This window comes from Sebastes umbrosus, chromosome 24 (genome assembly GCF_015220745.1).
Source record: "Sebastes umbrosus isolate fSebUmb1 chromosome 24, fSebUmb1.pri, whole genome shotgun sequence".
Classification (NCBI taxonomy): domain Eukaryota; kingdom Metazoa; phylum Chordata; class Actinopteri; order Perciformes; family Sebastidae; genus Sebastes; species Sebastes umbrosus.
The window spans coordinates 5,564,902-5,578,613 of NC_051292.1; the positions used below are offsets into that span (position 1 = coordinate 5,564,902).

Sequence of the window (13,712 nt, forward strand, 5' to 3'; positions counted from 1 at the left end):
ATTGTTCCCTTTACAGACACATTTCTTGCATTAATCGGCCAGACCGAGCCGTACAATGTGTGTTAACGCTCCACATTTGTCCCAGATATTCATGGCAGTCATTTGCATTGCTCGCAATGTCAATAATGAGGTCCGCCCACCAGCTATGAATAATTTGGAGAGCACAAACTGTCTCATTATAAAATCAAGGACACCTAGTAGGCGCAGTATGGTTCATATATAGCCGCCATGTGCCTGTTAGCTAACCTGGTGCCTTTGAGCTGACTGACTTTGCTCACATCCCCACTCTTTGATCATGTGATCTGGTCTGTGGGATATTAGCCGACTCACCCTGAGGCATACAGGTTTATATCTAAGACGGCATTGGATGAACAGATTGCACATACACTGCAAAGGACCTGACGCAAACTGCAGAAGACAAGTCATCTAGTAGCAGTTGATCTACTTTGCGTTCGCCCCCCCCCCTGTTCGGCGCCGTCGTAGTTTGCGAGCAGATGTTCGTGCACACAGGTATTACAATATGGATGGATGGATGGGACCGCTGAGCAGACATGAGAAAAACACTCATCTATTTCTACTTGAAATGAAAAGCAGTTGTATTGCAGGGTTTGTCGCAGCGGGCGCAAAATACGTCTAATAAATATGATTGTCTGGAGTAATCAGTCTAATTTGGCCTGTTGTGTTAGGATTGGAAAGTATAACAACAAAAATTAAGCTGCAGGTGCCCCAAGATTATTATTTCCCTCCCCTGTGGTAAACATTAAAATGGATAACCTGAAAGACAATTTTAAAGAATTAAATGGTTCCATAAATCAAGACATTTACATTTTATTTTGCCAACAAACTGACACCCATTGGACCAGAAAATAAGGAAGCTGCCGCTATGTTTTGGCCTGCAGAAAGAATCTGCACAGAGTTCAACTGGCTAACAAGCCTGTGAAATTATTTATTGTCCTGCTGTTTTCCCTAACCAGTAAATAATGCCTGATGCCAATCTTGGAACAAATTCAGCCTGAACACATGCTATGATAGTGTCGTTTGTTTTGCCCAGATATAAAGCTACAGTAGTAAGAACAGTTTTTTAATGCGTTTTTTTACACTCACAAGTCATCTGCAGCTCCGAGGCAGTGTTTATTTTGGCAGCTATTTTAGATTTAGGCTTTAGACAAAAATGCTTATTAGTTTAAGTCCCATTTTAGTCATTGTATCCTTCCTAGTTTGTCTAATTTTAGTCAACAACAACAACTCAGTTGGAAAGTCATTACATTTAGTCAATTTCTATACATCATTTGTGTAAGCTACTTTTTTAATTTAGTCTTAGTCCTGTGTCAAATGTCCTTTTTAGTCAGATTATATCGAACATTTCAGTCAATCTAGTCTAGACAAAACCAATACTTTTGTCATTTTGGTCATATTTATTTCACTTTTTTTTAATCTTATCATTATCTGATGGAGAACGAATGATGAATGATTAAGAAGCTTTGCTACTCCGAGTCCTCCTGACTGTGCTCATTAGTGACAGAGGAGGTGGAAGGTGACAAAAATAAAGTGATTTTGGTAAAGTCAACGAAAAAACAGGATGTCTCTGTTGATGTTGATGTTTCTGTTTTCCGTTAACGGAATGAACACTGCTCCCAGGTCTTTGGTTGTATAGTAGGCCTATAAGCTCATCCGTCAACGATGGACAACCATAGGTTTACATACCCGTTTACATAATGTTGTACAGCTTTAAGGAAAGCACCAACAACAAACTATATTAACGATAAACTTTTCCTCTAACGTCATCACCAGGTCAAAGTTTCAATATGTCCAATACTCTGATTTACGCCTGAATACCCACAAAAGTAATGACATTCTCAGCAGCACCAGCTGTATTATTTGGTTTGTTGATAAGTCAATTAAACTTTGCTAACCTCGCAAGTCGGCACCAGAAATACTAGTCGGTTAGGCTTATTATTATTCTATTAATGTACACATTTAAATTACATATTGACATATGCTGTCTTAGCTGCTGCTGTGAAGAGCCGCCGCTCCTCCTGCAGCAGTGGCGGCGGCTTACTTCCACCCCGTCACGTTCTCAATGAATCAAACTTGCACGATATGATACTCGCGTTCCATCAAATACTACACCACACACCAGGTTCATGAGGCACATTCCTAACTGGGGAACATATGGACTTCAGCAGCATTTCAAATACAATTTGGTTCGTTAAAAATGTGATCAACGATTTCTAATGGCTCTGACAATATACACAATATTTATTTGAATAAACCTTATAGATTAAATTGTGACTGATTTTTTTCTTACTTATAGACTAGTCTAGGTTTAAACTTCAGCTTAAACGTCAGGGAAATTAGTCGTTCCATTGGTTAGTGCTAATTAGCAAACACCCTAAAGTAAGATGCCAACATGATAAACATTATACCTGCAAAACATCAGCATCTTAGCATTGCCATTGTGCGCATGTTAGCATGCAGCTGAAGGTGATCTTTTGACTCGATTAATGGGAAATTGTTTGCTTTCATAACAGCCTGTTTTAAAAAGCCTTTTTTTGTAATTGTCTTATAAATAAAACCTGTATCTGTGTTGGTTTCAGTAGTGGGTGGTTACGTATTGCTCTGTGTGGTTTGCACTAATACATTTACAAATGGAAATACTGTCCCTGAGAAGTGACAGTTCAATATGAAAACGCCTCTCTCATCTACTTTCTGTCTCCATCCTGGTGAAGAATTGTCGGGGTGAGAGAATGACAGTTTGACAGTTTAGTCCAACTTCAGCTTGAGAGTCATATAAGTGAAACTTTTGAAGGAAATCCACAACTGGATATTACTGATTATGCTAATAGAAGTTACTCCCAGTACCTTTAGAGCTTCATTGATCTCTGCAAATTAAAATGTCAAAAATGTTTTGAACTAGACAGAAAAAAACAATCTGTAAAGAAAAATAAAGAATACGGTTCAAAATCCTGTCGATGTCCAAATGAATGGTGAAATCAGAAGACTGCAGCATCACTGTACTGACCAAGTCAGGCATAAAATGGGGCAGTCAGAGCAAAGCACATGTGTACAACAAAATCCTTTTTAAGAGAGCAAGTCCCAAGTCAGACTCACCGAGTTGTTTACTTGTAGTAAATGTAGCCAAACCTTGTATTCCCAAACCAGAATTAAGATGTTAGTACACTGCCCTGCGGGGTGGTCGCTGATGGAACGACTCTGACATTGTGTTTTCCACGTGGACATGCCGAGGCTTCCCAGTCAGGAAATTAGCCATCCAGCTTGTCAGCTCTCCATCGAGATTACATCTGAGGACGCCCGATAAGAGACGCAGAAAGACAAGAGCTGTCTGTAAACTGGTGCTTATTCACTCCATTCATTTGGTTAAATCAATGTTTCATACGTGCAAAATCAATCTTTTTTTTTTTACAGTCATGCTTAGCCCTGATGTGAAATGGTGGTTTGTGTGTCTGGTGATGCTGGTGCTTGGTCACGGGGTCAGTGTGTAATGCTAATTAGCAGAGCGGAAGGAACATTGAGTACCTAAGCTGCTCCCATGGTGCTACCTGAGGGCCACTGGGAGTGCTGGGAGATTAACTTACCTTATGTTGAAGCTGTAAAAACTCCACAACTTGATGAACTGTCAGCTATCAGTTACTCTGCCAAGTTGGGACTTTGCCAATAACCTCTGAATGATTAATTGCCTGTGATTGGATTAAATGAAGTCAAGTTCATTCGAGGGGAGGCAGTAATCTTAATAATCTTTGTTCTTGTCGCTCCTTCCTTACATCATTTATTGACAAAAATGCTCCCTGGGAGGCTCTCATTTTAGTAAAAAGGATGTCTTGCTGTTATCTTTAGGGATGTCACGATACCAGAAATGTAGCAGTCGATGCCAAAACCAGTGAAATTCCACCTATAACTCCCATCTACTTCAACATACACTCGCCATAAACAAAGTTCCACAAGATTACGATTTGACCACATCGTGATATTAAAATGTACCTTTAACCTATACTATTACCATAATGTAACTCAATGCAACCTCTGTATATTACCTGTTAGCTCCGTTATTTAGCCAAGCAGGACTGTGCTGCCCAACAGCTAATGTTGACTAGCTCTCCTCCTGCCGATATCAACACAGATTTGTTGTCAATAATAGCATGGTTTCCATTCACATATTTTTATCTAAATTTTGAAGTACCGCAAACATTTAACTCAAATGACTGATCAGCTGTTTCCTCTGTTGGCGTCTTCTCGGATATTCCCATAACGTGGGAATGCTTGTCTTAGTCTCCGGTCAACATATATGGTTAGATGGCCGAGCTGACTTGTTTTGTTTCCGGTTCGCAACCTCTTCTTCTTCTACTCTGTTTACTGGCGGATTACAGCGTTGCGTAGCCAATAGCGCCAACGTCTGACCAAACTACGCTGTAGCCGAGTTTATTCGCTCCAAACCAGTTGACGGAAACGCGCCTAATTTGCATTCCTTTTTTTGTGACATTTCAAAAGTTTGCTTAAAATTTGCTTCATAATTGAATGGACACACGGCTAATGATGCAAGTCTTTGTTAGTTAGTCTTAGGTCCTGAAAAAACTAGAATTTTGGTATTGACTTGGTACCGAAGTATCGGTTGTTGTGACATCCCTAGTCATCTTAGTAAAATTTGGCAACATATAAATGTAATCAAATTATTTGGGTTGCTTGTCAGAGATGTTTAATAGAGGATGAGGTGATGATGTACTGCCTGTCTTTGCTATTTGTATGTAGATTAGGGAATAAAAGGTGACCTTCCCACACCTTAGCTTTTGCTAAATTGACGCCACTAATTAAAACAAAAAAAAACCCTGTTTCACTCATCAGTTATCAATGCTAATCCCAAGGCCACGTGGAGTAGCCGATAAGAAATATATCATGCCCCCACAGCCCTCATCAGAGGAACAGATGTCTTTCATCTTTGACCAGCGTGGTGATGGGAGTGAAAGGCCACTGCATGATAAAGAGCTCTGCAACCAAAGCACAGACAAGAAGCCTGCGAACGGATCCACAACACACATACAAGCCCACGCATACAGATTCCCATGCACTGCAGAGTCCCTGCACCCGCATCGCCCTTTCCCCCAATCCCCTGCTAGCGGTGGTCTTCCAGGCTAAGCCAGCTGAATCTCCTTTTAATGAAGCCGAAAGGTAAAAAGTGCACACTCTCCCTCGCTGACAAGCCAGCACTAACGCAGCCTTTCATCATTACAGTAATGGCTCGGTCTCCCGCTGAGCAGTTTACTTTTAATCCATGTCGATGACGCATATCGCTGAAGAATGTGGATCGAGTGGCTTGTCTGTCACTTTTTTTTCCCACAACAGCACCACACATTAACTGCACCGTTTAAGAGGGAGTTAAGATGTTTAAAGGTCTTACCAAAGCATCACTACATAAAATTAATCACACGTTTGTGCGATGCATGTTGTAAACTCAGGTATTACATGCCTTGCTGTCCTAATATTGTAGGAACACATCATTCACTGTTGTGCTCTTTGTGACTGTGACACTGAGCGCTCAGTATACTGCAGTGTAACAAAACAAATCAAGAAAATACCTACATCTACATGCTGAAAAGTCCTATGCAAAAAAAAAAAAAAACATGTTGAAAATGAGTTGATCATTTGAATAGTTTGTCCTCAAAATGACACACGTTTGGAAAAGGTGACACCCACTTTAACCGGATGAATGCCAGAACTAATTAAAATTCAAAGTGTGCCCACGCAACATTCGTGCTCTGCAGTTTTATACGGTGACATTTGGATCCCCATTTAATGTGCTTGACACAGTACCCTCTGCGCACTGTCATAATAATCCAGGACATGTTCACATAAATAAATGCTCGGCTGGTCTCTATCACCATTCGATTCAACAGGATAGAGATTTCCTGTAAAGTCAGTTGATAGAGTTTTTTTTTCAGATTTTCTGCTTTTCAAATAGATGCTGTTAAATACATTCATTCTCAATGTTATGCATTCAGCTATTTGTGGGCATATGAGTAAATTACTGAGGTGATGAAGTAGTTCAGGTACATTTAGTTTGCTTTTTCTTCCATAGAAAGAAACAATTGTAAGGATGATAGTTTAGAAAAGCTGCCAGTAGATAAATTGTAAAAGAGATGGTTTAAAATATACTAAATGACTATAATTGATCTGATTAAAATGAGACAAGTAACGCAGTGTGGAAAGAAAACAGAAAGCTTGCAATCCACTTATTTTAAACTCAACTCAAGACTGAAGAAAGAAGAAAGAAAGTACAGTTTGCATTATGCAACCACATATCCCCTTAAAGTCTCAGTGAAACGGAAGCTAGAGCATCTTTAGCTTCTGTACTGTGACGTATTCCCTGGTGAAATGGAATATATGAGCGGTGTACAGTTACAAGCAGGATTTAAATCGAATCCTTTGCATTTGATTGGGCCGCTAAAAAGGGGGGCAGGCTTAGAATGTAGCGCGATACGGAGCTACAGCCCACACCTTTGTTGTTAGAAGTTGCAGATTGATTGACGGATGGATTCATGATATTGGTTGAAAATGGTTGGTACTAGCATAGGTAAACACACGTCGTATTTGTTTTACAGGAAGAAAAGATGATTTTTTTAATATAAAAATATGAAGACATTTAGGGCTGGTCGTTTTTTTTACCAAATACCTCGACATCGATATTGCACTATGTTGTATGGTTGACTATTGGCGCTTTCACAAAATATTTAGACAGTGAGATTTTTGATAAATAATCATCAGTAATGTGGGTAAAGGCAAATAACAGAACAGCTAGAATAGGCTGGTAAGTTCAGAAAATGACATGACTTTAATGTAATGCAGCCTTTAAAACCAGGAAAAGACAACACATATGCCATATTACAATATCCAAAATCTAAGATGATATCTAGTCTAATATCACAATATCAATATAATATTGAAATATTGCCCAGCCCTACCGGGGATGTGATCTAAACAGATTAAAATGTCATGCACATAGGAGATCATATTAGACTAATGAAACACATAGGAAAGCAATGGCAAGTGAACTTGCAGGTAGCACACAGTAATGGCCACCATAACTGACTAGACAAAGAAAACAGCTCCACCTACAGAGACTGAACCTTCACGAAAGTCAAATCTGAGATGTAAAAAAGGTCAGCATGATGGAAAGAGGCTTTGGTAAGTGCTCATACTTTATGATGCTTTGTTCAATGCTGCAGCAGTGAAATGAATGTTATTTTACACTGCGGTTTGCTCTAAATTGTCATAACTATCAATCCATTTGAAGGCTTTTAACAGCTATGGGATTCAGTATGAGGCCTGCATGATTGTGACATGCTTGTTGAAAAGAACCACTCTGAATATTCCTTCCACCCCCTTTTTACATTTATAACTCAACCTGCCACTGCTCAGCTGCCCTGCGATGAATCAAAATATGCAATTTTGTAATGTTGCCATGACGCCATCCACAAAGGTTAGCCTGTTCGAAGATTCACCTTTTGACCCTAAAGTGTGAAATCTCGTAGCAAAATACTGATTCATTACGGTTGGGGAGGTTGTGTTATTTTCAATAACCGTGACAGTGGTATGTTTCCGTGCAGCTTATACGACTAGGAACTGTTTTTTTTTCAGCCGGTATCTGCTGTCTTGTACTGAGAATGTGATGTATTTGTTGATGTTTTAGTCAGTTTGATGAGTGAAGTCAGTGCCATTTGCGGGATATAAAAAGCTGCCAGTTTTCAATGGATGCTGCAGCTGAGAGGGCCACATGCTGTGCCTGTGCTTCACAGTAATCTGTCACCAGGATCGTGTTATGCTGCACTGGCCCTGTACCTTATCACTGCCTCAAGCTTCCTGCACTGTGTATCTAAAGCAGGCATCAAGTCGGTCATCTTAAAAGGGACACTCTGAGAGGTTTGATTACTCGTCACGGGGAGTGCTACTTATGCCTCATTTTGCCAGCAGGCACTTTCCCCCAGAACTAGGAACCTTTTGAGGAACTCATTGTGTTTCAAACCACTGGGACAAGGATCAAAATTAAGTTCCGGGCACATTTCCTTGGGACTTTTTACCCCCCAAAAAGGCCCTGGTTGGGGAGTAGTACTTTCTGAAAGTACAGGAACTTTTTCATACGTCAGAGGACTAATTTGCCTCGTCATCGCAGGTCTTTAGAAGGCTATGGAAACCCAGACAACAATGGGCAGAAGGAATCTTTTAGTTCCTTGAAAAGTAGTTCCAGGAATATAATGACCAGGGACGTCATGGGTGAAATGGGGCTTTAGACTGTGAAAACAGTTGTATTTCTGGAGGCAGTTTTCCACAGATTTTCAAAGATTCCTCGAGTAACTTTATTACTAAAAATAATAAAAAATTGTATTTTGCGAAGGTAAATTCTAACGTTATCATGATGTGTTCAAATGTAATCTTGTAAAACGTAATCCTTGGCGAGAGACTTGGAAGAAAAAACAGTTGTTTAAAGGAGATGTTTTCACAGCAATAGAGAGATAAATATAAACTGTTTAACTTGCTAACACTAACTCTAAGCAGCTTGTTAGCAATAAACAAAAAAACTCGAAAAATAGCCGCTAATGGCAGCCCTACATCAGTCCCACATATAAACTAGTATTTAGATGCTGTTTACATGTTTTTGTATGACTCAGTTGAAGAACCTTGCTAATGTGATTCCTTCAGACAAACACTGTTCTTCTTTGCTGTTCGTTTCAATGAGAAGCATACAGAGGTATTTATCTACACTTCATTATGTGTGTCTACATACACATAATGAACCAATCTGACAGAATGAATGCAAACGTCTGCCTTTGTGCATGCACAGTTTTAGTCCTTATGCATCTGGCTCTGGATACGCTCAACGTCATCGCGGTTAGACTGATATAAAGATGCATTTCCTGTTGCTATAAGAACAAGGTCCCATGCCTTTTCTGTCTTTACTTTACTGAGTTTGACTAAACTGTAACAGAGTGTGTGTCCTTGTCCAGTACGTTCGTAGCTGAGGGTTTTAGAATCACATAAATTCCCATGTTAGCAGACATGACATTTTGTCAAGGCGAATGGATCTCATTCCAACTAGACAAACAGATAAAAACGAGAGGAGTGCACTTTGTTTATTTGGGAGTACTCTATTTGTTGGCCTCTGTTTACTTGCACCAAAACCGTGTTTTTATTTGTGGATGTTTGATTTAATTTGAGTCTGATGGGCAATCTCAGACCGATCCAAATGCTGTGTACAGGCCAAACATAATCAAACATCCTCTCTGACCTATTCCATGTTTTTCTCAGCCCGGACCTTTATTTCCCCCGCATTTAAAAACACCCACGGCCCCAGATCACTTTGTATTGACGCACTGCAATAGATTCACTTCTAATTCAGCTTTTCCAATTTATTTTTTCCCCTTCATTGCGCCTCCCCAGCGATATCATGCTATGCAGAGTGAAAATCCTCAGCTGAGTCCAAACATTGTTAACCTATTCATCAAACAATGTGTTCAATACATATTTATGGTTCACATATCAGTGGTCAAAACATTTCGCTCAATAAAACATTTGGGTGATCATTGAACCAGTCTACAAAGGGCCGATTCATCTCCCGGGATGCTTGCACTTCTTGTGCACTGCACTTGGAGCCACATTATTCAGAGTATCCGCCATATTCAGCCGCTATTAGATAAGCCAGCGTTCGTAAAAGGCACAGCAGGTCGCTCGCCTTGCTGGGAACCGGAGCTGAAGACATAAAGGGGAATTCCTTTATTGTCAAAGTGAATAGGACAATATCTATGCTGGCAGAGGAATCAGACTTTGAAGATTAGTTTCAGCTATACAAACATTTCATGGATTCAGAGCATTAATTGTCAAGTTTTGTTGAGACTCATGTGATGATCCAACTTAGTGGTCACTTTTCCACTTGAGTTCCTCATTGTGGAAAGCAATGGCTTTATATTTTGTCATTTTAAAGCTGCACTTATCAATAATTTCATATTAAGAAGAACTCAAATGTGTAATGTGAAGAGTATCACTCATACTGATGCTATCATAAGCCTCGTTTCCAGCTGTTTTTACTGAAGAAAGTTGAGATAAACCCACTGTATGCTACCTGCCCAGCTACAAATAGCAGACGAACTATTTTTTAGCAACTAGCCAGTGAATGTAGTGAAGCATTTAGCTGCTGAAAAGCAAGCTTTTTACCTCAGGAGTAGGTGGAGACCAAAACAGAGCTAAAAGGAAATACATTTGGTGGCCTGAAACATGACTTCAAATGATTGCTAATGGTTGTCAAATATATCAGTGTTGTGTTTTCAGTTTACACCAACACTGCCCTCCAATGGTCAGAAAAAGAAAAGAAAAAAAAAATCAACCAGTAGCTTTAAATTCAATACCAGTGAACAGTATCCAACAGTTTCAATACAACTAGGGGCGCAACTAACAATCACTTTCATGATCTGTATTACAATCCGTACAACATTTTATTCAACTAAGTACTCAGCTCCATGCTATCCCTCAAACTATTTGTGATCTTTGTGATATTAACAATGTTCTGGTGTCAAAATGTCAAAAATGATAAAAAAAAAAAAAATGTTTCTCTCAAGAGTCTTCCTGTTTAGCCTCATGCTGGCGCTGTGTTACTATGAATACATACAGATAATACAGGATGCTTCACATGATGCTTGTAAATGATTGTAAATAGGCTATTTCAAAAACGGCAAAAATATATATTTGTCATAGTTAATAATATATTACAAAAAGTTTACAATCAGTATGGTTTTAACATGAAGCTTAACCTTCTTTATAAGAGCGCTGGGTCAATATAGACCCGAGGAATGTTTGGAAAACCATCCATGCATTGTGCATCATGCATACAAATGTTGTACAATTATAAAAAATGCCGATCACAATCCCCTCAAGCTGATTGTATTGATTATATCACATTGCTTGTTTTGTCCAACTAACACACCAAAACACAAAGGTATTCCGCTCATTATCACATAAGACAAAGAAATGAAGCAAATCTGTTGGGAATGTTTTGTAAATCCACTAATTCATCAATTGACAATCGAATACTACTTATAAGTAAACTTCCAAGTTTAACAAACATGGGGTTAATTTATGTGTTGTTATTCAACAAGCCAATGCACCAGCTTACCTATAAAGCTGCAGAGTCGTAGCTTGAACTTGGACGCTTGGTTCGGTTAACTGGGTAAAGCTTAGGAAAGCTAGACTGCATCATTTATTATGTGCAGTTTGGGCTTTTTATTTGAACATGCCTTCAGAGCAGCTTGGCCTCAGTCAAATATCTGTCTAACTAAAACACCAACCTGCTGGGATTTCACATTAACAAGCGATCGAACAATCTGTCTTTGAATTCTTTTCAGCAGACAGTTCCTTTAGAAAATCGCTCCATCATGACACACTGAGGTCTACAACCAGTAATTAGGGCCTCTCTTCTCAACGGCACATTGTTAGTGATATTTGGCTCCGATAAAACCCTTTCAGAACTCCGCATGAGTCCAAAAGCTGTCATCACCTAACATTAGCTGGCCTGAAAACAGCGGAGCTACCTGTTAGCTGTCTCTTAACAAACCAGCATGTGTGCTATCACCTCCCCTTCCATTAACACTAAGGGATCATTTCACAGATTAGTTTTTTACCTGATACTATAAATGACTTTGTGCACCAGAGAAATGATTTACAGATAACACCTGAGTAAATCTTGATATATCAGCATTCTAAACATGTATTCCCGATTGCAACATGTCTTTACAAGTTTGTATGCAGTTTTTCCAAAGTGTTGTGACGATTAATAAATAACAGCTTCTCTGATATAGTTTGCTATACAGTCGTAAATTGCCATAACAAGCTCTAATTACACTGCCACTCCAAACCATCCGTCTATGCTTACGCTAATCCTTTTAATTGATGTGATGTCTTTAGCACAACACTCCCAGTTGCTAAGGAGTTCTCCAGTGACCTCAATTGTGATTAAATGGCACCATTATGCAATCTCATACTGTACAGCCACACACACACACACACTAGCGCTTATTGTTTTTGACCCCGGGGAGAATTAATAGCGTCTTCACTCGGAATCTGTCTTTTGTAGAGCTCACCATTAGCTGCTAATAGCGGCGTTATTTCATAGATGGTGACAACTTGGCAGCGTCAGACATAATAAGGACGGTTATCGCGGGCTATTTACCATAGAGATAGCCTCGGAGCAAGATACGGCATGAACTTGATGCTATCACAGAGGCTTAAAATGCATTACTGGACAATAGGAAATTTAACAGTGGGAGTATTATAGAGAAATGAAATATCTGTACGTGCCAGATATTCTACCTGATTAATGGGTTTTACAACACAGCACTTAAAAAGTGAGATAATTGATTCAATCTAGATAGAAATATGGCTGATTACATGCAGGAATCAATAGTCTATCTAAGCAGGTGGTCTCAAATGCATTAAAGGTGCATTAGAGTGAAAACAAAAAGAGAGAAAACAGCATGAAACGAAAACCTCCATTATTCCTGATATGTTTAATGTACTTCACTTCACTTCTGAAGTGATTAGCATTAGACTAGTATGGTATTTTTAAGACTAATATGGTATCAAAGCTGTCGAAAGCCTTTTTGATTTCATACTCTCTTTCCGTTTTTCAAAATGTTATGATTTTCATCGCCCCAAAATTGTAAATATCCACAGTTTCCCCTCATTATGTTGTTGTTTTCTGAGTAGAAACTCTATCATCATGCTTCAGAGATTGTCTGAGGCTTGTGAGTTGGCATAGTAGACTAATGGTGCTATTGCAGCATAGCCAAAAATGTCTTCTGCCATCAAACAAAATGCCAAATCAGCCTTCGCTAACATATACAGGATGTTCCTGCACAGCAGAATAAGTCAATATATGTATTTTTGTTTAAGCTAAATTAGGTATGTTTAGTTATGACTCCCTATAGCTTTCATACTATCCTGCTTTTTCATTTATTTATAGTGCATGTGGGCTTGAGCCATACACTGGATTTCACAAATGAATAATTATTGATATTCAGCTGTGAGTGAGGTTTTACATACGGTCTAATCCATATCTGATATCGCTCGTCCTGAGATTTGGGCTTCAGAAAAGCGTAAAAATACGACCCTCTAAACTTTGAGGATATCTGCTGTCAGACTTGCAGGTTCTATACACACCGCTGAAAGCTTGTCAGGCCTCCTGCGCTTAGTTATGGTTGCTAACGTAGGATTAGGAGGGGCTTAGCTTGTAGCTGTAAAGTCAGGCTATACAACTTTTGGCCACAAGTTCCAATTACAGGGTAATGATAAAACGTAGCCTAGTAGAAGCACAAGTAGAGCAGTGGCGTCTGCAGAAATCACAGTGTGGGTGGGCACAGAGAAAATCAAGTGGGTGTAGCCCGTCCAAGACCAATCATGTGATACTTAATAGTTTCTGAAATGCACATATAAACCATAAATAGGCCTTTACAACTAGACTTACCTGAATGCACCACAGTTAAATCATACAGGCCTATACGTCATCAGAGGTAGCGTTATGGTACAGCCACCAACACGATGAACATTCATAGCATCTCATAGCATGGCACGGCGGCCACATATTCACACACACAGCTGACAACAGCATCATTAATCAAAGTATGGATAGAGGTGCAGCGGCACCAACATGCTTAGTAAAG

General features: G+C 39.4%; 1 long non-coding RNA gene across 1 annotated transcript in view; it reads right to left on the reverse strand.

The window, feature by feature from the left end:
- LOC119483917 overlaps positions 1 to 13,712 on the reverse strand; it is a 289,619-nt gene that overhangs the window by 219,297 nt on the left and 56,610 nt on the right. The window lies entirely within an intron of this gene.